Source organism: Arachis duranensis, chromosome 5 (assembly GCF_000817695.3).
Source record: "Arachis duranensis cultivar V14167 chromosome 5, aradu.V14167.gnm2.J7QH, whole genome shotgun sequence".
In the NCBI taxonomy this organism is placed as follows: domain Eukaryota; kingdom Viridiplantae; phylum Streptophyta; class Magnoliopsida; order Fabales; family Fabaceae; genus Arachis; species Arachis duranensis.
This window is the reverse complement of record NC_029776.3, coordinates 55,937,275-55,947,481: the sequence shown is the minus strand read 5'-3', so window position 1 is coordinate 55,947,481 and position 10,207 is coordinate 55,937,275.

The window sequence follows — 10,207 nt, the reverse complement described above, 5'->3', positions numbered from 1 at the left end:
TTGTGGAGGGCAGGGCAGGATTTGATGCGTGCGGCCTTGGTGCGAGCGTGGTGCGTTGGTGTGTGCTGCAGGATGCTGCCCTGCCCTCGCGGAGGGCAGGGCAGTGTTTCCAAAAGTGAAGTTCCAAGTTCGAAACTTGGTGGATGCACACGCTACTTCTTTTCCTTGGTTTTCTTGGCACCAAAGTAAGGCCTAGTTTCTTGCTTCCTCATGGTGCCGTGTTCGATTCTTGTGGCAAGCAATTGGGGGAGCAATTTTCCTTGATTTTCCATGAAGAGCACGACATTGCCCTGCTCTCCAAGAGGGCAGGGCAGAAAATTGAGGCTACTTTGTTTTGGAGTGAGGCTCCAGCTTCGAGCCTTGGTGGAAGCACTTTGGTTTATTTTCGCTTATTTTTGGCCTTTAAAGATGACTTTTGTTCCTACCTCAATTTTATGCCAAATATGGATTGCTATATATCGTTGGAAAGCTCTGAATGTCAGCTTTCCAACGCAACTAGAAGCACATCAATTGGACATCTGTAGCTCAAGTTATAGCCCTTTGAAGGAGGCATGGTCATGCTGTGAGTGCCCAGATTTTAACTTAGCGAAAATTTGCTCCAACCTCACTTTGTTTCATCATGATTCTTTCCTGCCCTTGGCAAGAGCAGGACAGTGTGCGTGCTGGTTGCTCTCTTCTTTAATTTGGTCATGGGCCACGCTTTTAAAAGCATGGCCTAAGGCTCCAAAGTGTGCTCCAACTTCAAAGTGTGTCCCAAAGCTCTTTTTTTCTCCTTTTTTTGTGCTTCTTTGCTTCTTTTTCATCTTATTTCCTACAAGATTTATAAAATTAAAAGATCAAGGAAATCTTCCAATTAAGCACAAAAGAATGCAATATTTAAGCACTAATCATCAATTTCTTGTATGAAAAAGCATATAAAAATAGGTACATGATGACATGTCATCACAACACCAAACTTAAACCTTGCTTGTCCCCAAGCAAGAAAAGAATCATGCAATAGAAATTGACAATCCAAGGTAAGAAGAGTAGCAAGTTAATGTTCATGGCAAGCTAGTTTTCGATGCATGCTACAATTACAAAAGAGATGTAAATGATTGATGCTTCTATCTAGCTCAATTTATGAAATCTCTTTCTTATAATTCTTCCTTGAAACAAGCTTTTGATTTTTTTTTTTACTTCTCCTTTTGGGTGCTTTGCCCCATGAGTTAATAACAAAGCTACGACTTCTAAATGCTTTGTTTTCAAGTATTACCACTTGATACATAAGCACCACAAGCATTTAATTAGAGGACTTCATTAAGCTCATTTTTCTTTTCTTTTCTTGACTCTCTAATCATTGATGCTCAGAGCCTTGAGCTTTGAGGGAGTGCTTTTGCACTTGAGCCTAGCCTTGACTTCTAAGTGTTTTGTTTTCAAGCATTTGGCTTGATACATAAACACCACAAGCACTTAGCAAATAAATTGCCATTGGTACTCAGAGCCTTCAGCTTTCTCATTCTTTCCCTTTTTCTTGTCTTGCTTTAATTGTATTTGCTTCTTCAAGGTTTTCATGATTTCAAAAGATTTCACAAAATGTACAAGATGAAAAACTTCAATTAAATAAAATCCAATGCAATTGAGCAACAATCAATCATACTAGCTTTCCAATACTTGTATGCACATGCTAAATTCTTCTTTAATTCCTTGTTTGTTTATGATCATGATGCTTTACTGCTTTTGTACTCACAAAACTCAAGTTGGTAGTCATAATGGTACAGCACCATGTTGTAAATCAAATTCAAGCTATGCTTAGTCATACCACACATGCATACAGAAAATATAAAGACAATCATGCAATTTAAAGTGCTGGAAATAAATGAGAGGAAAATGAACTTTACAATCTTGCAATTCATCTTCTCTATTGTTGTCATTTTCCTCCCATTCTTCTCCTTCCCATACCAACTCAGAATGCTTGCTTATCCTCAAGCAACAATTAGAACAATGGCTATGGGGCTAAGATGGGTCATGAATGTTTTACACATTGAATGTTAGCATTACATGTGTTGCAAGCAAGCAAAAATGAAAAATAACAATCAAGGCACAAGAGACAGCGACATTTTGATTGCAAGCATAAGAAGGTGTGCACAATACTTTGCATAAAGAATAAGTGGCACACCAAACTTAGTGTGACACTTTAACTTGGAATTGATGCAAGTATCTAGTAGATATTGGAACCAAATTTTGTTGCATAGCAACACCAAACTTAGAATGCAACCATATGTCAATTTATTTGAACTAAAACTAAGCAAGTGAATCTGTTATTTGTTAAATATAATCACCAATCCAAGAATCTGTCATGAATAAAGCTCTCTTGGTAATGTATTAACAAACACAGTAAATAAGCAAACTAAAATGAAATCATTTTAAAACAGAAAAATGACTAAAGAAAGTAGAATGAAAAAGTGTCAAATTAAAAAAAATAAAACTGCAGAGGCATTATGATTATGCAGACAAGTAGTGTTGCTTGAATGAATTGCATAGAAAAATAAGTGGCACACCAAACTTAGAATCTTGGTGTGTCACTCTCATTTTTTTGATTTGATGCAATCATCCAAAAAGATTGAAAACAATTTTGTTGCAAGGCAACACCAAACTTAGAATGTAACCATATGCTTCTTCCAGTTTGTTAAGAGGAATGACCTCAAAGGAGGAGAAGTTCCAGCTATTGGCCCTTTTCTTGGTTTCCTCTCAGCAAGCTTTCTTTTGAAATTGGCTTGATTGAGCTTGCTTGCTTGATCAGGGGGAGGATTGTTTGCAGTTGACCTTTTCTTGAATGTTGTCCTTGATATCTTGGTCACAATCCTCTTCTTGGTGTTTTTGTCAATTGCCTTCACTTCCTTGAGTCCAAGTCTTGGTGGTTGTGTAATTGTTGGAGTTTTGTCTTCATCAAGAGTTCCTTGCAGTGATGGTTCAATGACCCCTTCCTTTATGTGATTTTCTGCTTCACTTGAGTTTGACTTCTCTTGAGTGTCTTCCTCCCTTTCTTCTTCATGATTTTCCATTAATGCCTCTGGGAGGGAATCTTTATGTTTCATTGTCACCTCAAGTGGCTCTTGTGAATGTAAAAGTTCAGGATCAAATGCCTCCTCCACCTCATTTTTCATTAAAATTTTGCTTGACACAGAGGCTTTCTCATCTTGCCTTTCCACTTTCTTCGTTGCACTCAACAATTGAGCTATGTGCACTTCCATGTTTGTGAAGAAGTTCTCTTTTCTTTTCCAGAATTTCTTTTCCTCCTCCCAACATCTTTTGAGCATGGACTCAATCCTTGAGAGTCCTTGGCTTGTGGAAGTTTGTGTTGGTTGTGAGTCATGGGATGGATTTTGTGTTGAGGCATAGTTAATTGATGAAGAATTTTCAAATGTAGAATTGGAGGGTGAGGTTGGGCAATTTCTCATTAGACTTGACTGCTTAGAATTTGCAGTTTCTTGGTTCTACTCCCAGCCACCATGAGAATAATGACTTGAATCATTTTGTAGTAGTGAGAAATATCCCCTTTGATTTTCTTGCTCATCTTGTGGTTCTGAAACATTTCTCCATGGATTGAAGTGCTTAGAATTTGTATTTTCTTGGTGATATTCCCAAACACCATTAGAGATCGGTGATGGTGGGTGATATCCCATAAAATTTTGTTTGAGCATAAGATGAGTTGAACTCCATTTGTATTTTGTAAACATCAATGAAATTTGAAATTCATGTCACAGAGATAGAATTTCTTAGTGAGGCAATAACTCAAACACCTTGCTATCAAATTAAAACAGAGAACAAAAAACAAAAAAATGCTTGATCTAGACTTCTCACCCACTTAATCATTATTGATCTAATCAATCTCCGGCAACGGCGCCAAAAACTTGATGGTGTTTTTGTGGAAAAACAAATTTCCAACACACAAATCCAACCGGCAAGTGTACCGGGTCGCATCAAGTAGTAATAACTCACAAGAGTGAGGTCGATCCCGCAGGGATTGATGGATCAAGCAATTTTAGTGGGTGATTAGTTTAGTCAAGCTAACATTGAAGGGATATCGGATGAAATGTAGCCAACAGAATTGTAAATGACAGGAAATTTAAAGTTGCAGAAATTAAAATTGCATAAAACTTAAAGTGCAAGAAAGTAAAATAGCTGAAACTTAAATTGCACGAAAAATAAATTGCATTAAATGTAAAGGGGATTGGGTGCAGGAAATTTAAAATTCAACAAGAAAATGTAAAGAGCAATCAAGCAGAAAAGTAAAAGATGAAATAAGTGCAATAGATTTAAACAGAAATGGAAAATTGCTTGAAGAAGCAACACAGAATGTAACTCAGCTCAATTGTGAAATTTAAAGAGACAAGATCTCAGGGAATCAATGAGACTAGAAACCATCGAGCTCCAATTGATGCCTTTATATAGGCTTTACTAAATGAAAAATGAAAATGAAATTAAAACAAATTACAAAAATGAAAATCCTAATTTAATTGATCCATGTGCCTTTGAGTGATGATATGGGCTTTGCTTGCTTTGGATTTGAGGAGAAATGGGTTTGGTTGGCCTTGATTCAATTTTGAGATAAATTGAATTTAAATGGAATTTTGGTTGAATTTTGGCCCATGAATGTTTGCTCCCAGGAGGCTGCCCTGCCCTTGTGGAGGGCAGGGCAGAAAATGATGCGTCTGGCTCGTGGTGCGTGCGTATGGTGCGAGTTGGTGCTGCAGGATGCTGCCCTGCCCTTGTGGAGGGCAGGGCAGAGTTTTTTGGTGCGCCAGAATGATGCCCGTGCGTGCGTGCTGATGCTGCCGAAGCTTCCTTGGTGCGCCAATCTGGTGTGCTGGCCGTGCACCACAAGACGCGGCCCTGCCCTCGCGGAGGGCAGAGCAGTGTTTCCAAAAGTGAAGTTCCAAGTTTGAAACTTGGTGGATGCACACGCTACTTCTTTTCCTTGGTTTTCTTGGCACCAAAGTAAGGCCTAGTTTCTTGCTTCCTCATGGTGCCGTGTTCGATTCTTGTGGCAAGCAATTGGGGGAGCAATTTTCCTTAATTTTCCATGAAGAGCACGACATTGCCCTACTCTCCAAGAGGGCAGGGCAGAAAATTGAGGCTACTTTGTTTTGAAGTGAGGCTCCAGCTTTGAGCCTTGGTGGAAGCACTTTGGTTTATTTTCGCTTATTTTTGGCCTTTAAAGATGCCTTTTGTTCCTGCCTCAATTGTACGCCAAATATGGATTGCTATATATCGTTGGAAAGCTCTGAATGTCAGCTTTATAACGCAACTGAAAGCACATCAATTGGACATCTGTAGCTCAAGTTATATCCCTTTGAAGAAGGCATGGTCATGCTGTGAGCGCCCAGATTTTAACTTAGCGAAAATTTGCTCCAACCTCACTTTGTTTCATCATGATTCTGCCCTGCCCTTGGCAAGAGCAGGGCAGTGTGCGTGCTGGTTGCTCTCTTCTTTAATTTGGTCATGGGCCATGCTTTTAAAAGCGTGGCCTAAGGCTCCAAAGTGTGCTCCAACTTCAAAGTGTGTCCCAAAGCTCTTTTTTTCTCCTTTTTTTGTGCTTCTTTGCTTCTTTTTCTTCTTATTTCCTACAAGATTTATAAAATTAAAAGATCAAGGAAATCTTCCAATTAAGCACAAAAGAATGCAATATTTAAGCACTAATCATCAATTTCTTGTATGAAAAAGCATAGAAAAATAGGTATATGATGACATGTCATCACCTTCAAACAAAAAGATGGTGAATCCCTCTATAAAGTTTGGGAAAGATACAAGCAGATGACCAAAAGGTGTCCTTCTGACATGCTTTCAGAGTGGACCATTTTGGATATATTCTATTATGGTCTATCTGAGTTCTCCAAGATGTCACTAGACTATTCTGCAGGTGGATCCATTCACCTAAAGAAAACGCCTGCAGAAGCTCAAGAACTTATTGACATGGTTGCAAATAACCAATTCATGTACACTTCTGATAGGAATTCCGTGAATAATGGGATGCCTCAGAGGAAGGGGGTTCTCGAAATTGATGCTCTAAATACCATATTGGCTCAGAACAAAATGTTGACTCAGCAAGTCAACATGATTTCTCAAAGTCTGAATGGATGGCAAAATGCATCCAACAGTACTAAAGAGGCATCTTCTGAAGAAGAAGCTTATGATCCTGAGAACCCTGCAATGGCAGAGGTGAATTACATGGGTGAGCCTTATGAAAACACCTATAATTCTTCATGGAGAAATCATCCAAATTTCTCATGGAAGGATCAACAAAAGCCTCAACAAGGCTTTAACAATGGTGGAAGAAACAGGCTCAGCAATAGCTAGCCTTTTCCATCATCTTCTCAGCAACAGACAGAGAATTCTAAGTAGAGCTCCTCTAGCTTAGCAAACATAGTCTCTGATCTGTCTAAGGCCACTTTAAGTTTCTTGAGTGAAACAAGGTCCTCCATCAGAAATTTGGAGGAACAAGGGGGCTAGCTGAGTAAGAAAATCACTGAAACTCCTTCTAGTACTCTCCCAAGCAATACTGAAGAAAATCCGAAAAGAGAGTGCAAAGCGATTGACATAATCAAAATGGCCGAACCTAGCGAGGAAGGGGATGACCTGAACCCCAATGAGGAAGACCTCATGGGACGTCTCCCAGACAAGAAGGAGTTCCTTATTGAGGACCTAGAAGAATCTGAGGCTCACATAGAGACCATAGAGATTCCATTAAACCTCCTTCTACGATTCATGAGCTCTGAAAACTATTCCTTCTCTGAAGAGGATGAAGATGTAACTGGAGAGCAAGTTGCTCAATATCTAAGAGCTATCATGAAGCTGAATGCCAAATTGTTTGGTAATGAGACTTGGGAAGATGCACCTCCCTTGCTCATTAGTGAACTAGATAGATGGGTTTATCAAACTTTACCTCAAAAGAAACAAGATCCTGGTAAATTCTTAATACCCTATACCATGGGCACCATGACCTTTGAAAAGGCTCTGTGTGACCTGGGGTCAGGTATAAATCTTATGCCACTCTCTTTAATGGAGAAACTGGGAATCTTTAAGGTACAAATTGCCACTTTCTCATTAGAGATGGCAGACAAGTCAATAAGACAAGCTTATGGAATGGCAGAGGACGTGTTAGTAAAGGTTAAAGGCCTTTACATCCCTGCTGATTTCATAATCTTAGACACTAGGAAGGAAGATGATGAATGCATCATCCTTCGAAGACCCTTCCTAGCCATAGCAGGAGCTGTGATTGATGTTAACAGAAGAGAATTAGTCCTTCAATTGAATGGGGACTACCTTGTGTTTAAGGCCCAAGGTTATCCCTCTGTAAACATAAAAAAGAGGCACGATAAGCTTCTCTTAATACAGAGTCAAACAAAGCCCCCACAATCAAACTCTAAGTTTGGTGTTGGGAGGCCACAACCAAACTCTAAGTTTGGTGTTGAGAAGCCCCCACATTCAAACTCTAAGTTTGGTGTTGGGAGGTCTCAACAAGGCTCTGATGATCTGTGAAGCTCCATGAGAGCTCACTATCAAGCTATTGACATTAAAGAAGCGCTTATTATGAGGCAATCCAATTTTTATTTATTTATATTTTTATTGTTCTTTTATGTTTTATTAGGTTCATGATCATGTGGAGTTACAAAACAAATACTAAAATTAAAAATAGAATCAAAAACAGCAGAAGAAAAATCACACCCTGGAGGAAGAGCTTACTGGCATTTAAACGCCAGTAAAGAGCATTTGGCTGGTGTTCAATGCCAGAACAGAGCATGAATCTGGCGTTGAACACCAGAAACAAGCAGCAGTCTGGCGTTTAAACGCTAGGGTTACACCCTGAGGAGAGCTGGCGTTAAACGCCAGAAACAAGCATGGAACTGGCGTTCAACGCCAGAAACATGCTGCAGACTGGCGTTGAACGCTCAAAACAAGCATAGAGCTGGCATTTAACACAAAAAAAGCATCAATCCGGCATTAAACGCCAGGATTGCATGCAGAGGGCATTTTACATGCCTAATTGGTGTAGGAATGATAAATCCTTGACACCTCAGGTTCTGTGGATCCCACAGGATCACCTCAGGATCTGTGGACCCCACAGGATCCCCACCTACCTCAACTCACCCTTTCCTTTCTTTCACACAATCCAATAACACTCTTCCCTAAACACCCTTCACCAGTCACCTCAATTTCTATTCCCCATCACCTCTTCACCACTCACATCCATCCACTCTTCCCCAAAAACCCCACCTACCTTCAAATTCAAATTCTCTTTCCCATCCAAACCCACCCTAAATAACCGAACCTACCCCACTCTCCCTCCACTATATAAACCCCTCCATTCTTCTTTATTTTAACACAACACAACCATTTCTTCTCCTCCTCGGCCGAATACACATTTCTCTCCCTCTCTTCCAGATCCTCTTCTTCATCTATTCTTTCTTTGGTGTGGTAAAAGTATAACTTTTTTTGTTTTTCCATAACCATTGATGGCACCTAAGGCCGGAGAAACCTCTAGAAAGAGGAAAGGAAAGACAAAAGCTTCCACCTCTGAGTCATGGGAGATGGAGAGATTCATCTCAAAAGCCCATCAAGACCACTTCTATCAAGTTGTGGCCAAGAAGAAGGTGATCTATGAGGTCCCTTTCATGCTCAAGAAAAATGAGTATCTGGAGATCCGACATGAGATCCAAAGAAGAGGTTGGGAAGTTCTGACCAACCCCATTCAACAAGTCGGAATATTAATGGTTCAAGAGTTCTATGCAAATGCATGGATCACTAGGAACCATGATCAAAGTATGAACCCAAATCCAAAGAATTATCTTACAATGGTTCGGAGGAAATACTAAGAATTCAGTCCGAAAAATGTAAGGCTGGCATTCAACTTGCCTATGATGCAAGAAGATGTACGGCCCTACACTAGAAGGGTCAACTTTGATCAAAGGTTGGACCAAGTCCTTATGGACATATGTGTTGAAGGAGCTCAATGGAAAAGAGACTCAAAAGGCAAGCCGGTTCAATTGAAAAGACTGGACCTTAAGCCTGTGGCTAGAGGATGGTTGGAGTTCATCCAATGCTCCATCATCCCCACTAGCAACCGATCCGAAGTTACTGTGGATCGGGCCATCATGATCCATAGCATCATGATTGGAGAGGAAGTAGAAGTTCATGAAGTCATCTCTCTTGAATTCTACAAAGTAACTGAACAGCCCTCCACCTTGGCAAGGCTAGCTTTTCCTCATCTCATTTGCCATCTATGCTACTCAGCAGGAGTTATCATAGAAGGAGACATCCTCATTGAAGAGGACAAGCCCATCACTAAGAAGAGGATGGAGCAAACAAGAGAGCCTACTCATGGATCTCAAGAGACGCATGAGGAAGCTCACCATTAAGAAATCCCTGAGATGCCTCAAGGGATGCATTTTCCTCCAAACAACTATTGGGAACAACTCAAAACTTCTCTAGAAGACTTGAGGGACCTGAGCAAAACTCTGATAGAAGGCTGACAAAGGACTGCTGATGCTATTGGATCCTAACCTACCTGCACTCGAAATGCATTTTCTGGAGCTACAGAACTTCAAATGGCGCGCTCTCAACGGCGTTGGAAAGTAGACATCCAGAGCTTTCCATCAATATTTAATAGTCCATACTTTGTTCCTGGATGTCTACTTTCCAACACAATTGGGAGCGCGCCGTTTTAAGTTCTATAGCTCCCGAAAATCCACTTCGAGTGTAGGGAGATCAGAATCCAACAGCATCTGCAGTCCTTCTTCAGGCTCTGAATCAGATTTTTGCTCAGGTCCCTCAATTTCAGCCAGAAAATACCTAAAATCACAGAAAAATACACAAACTCATAGTAAATCCTAGAAATATGATTTTTGCATAAAAACTAATAAAAATATACTCAAAAGTAGCTAAATCCTACTAAAAACTATATGAAAATACCCCCAAAAAGCGTATAAAATATCCGCTCATCAATGGGCTTGTCCTCTTCAATGAGGATGTCTCCTTCTATGTCAATCCCAGCTAAATTGCATAGATGACAAAAAAGATGTGGAAAGGCTAACCTTGCCAAGGTGGATGACTTGTCAGCCACCTTGTAGAGTTTTAGAGGAACGATCCACAGTCACTTAAGATCAGTTGCTAGTAGGAATGATGGAGCGTTGGATGAACTCCAAAATCACAAGTGCAACACGCTAGAATT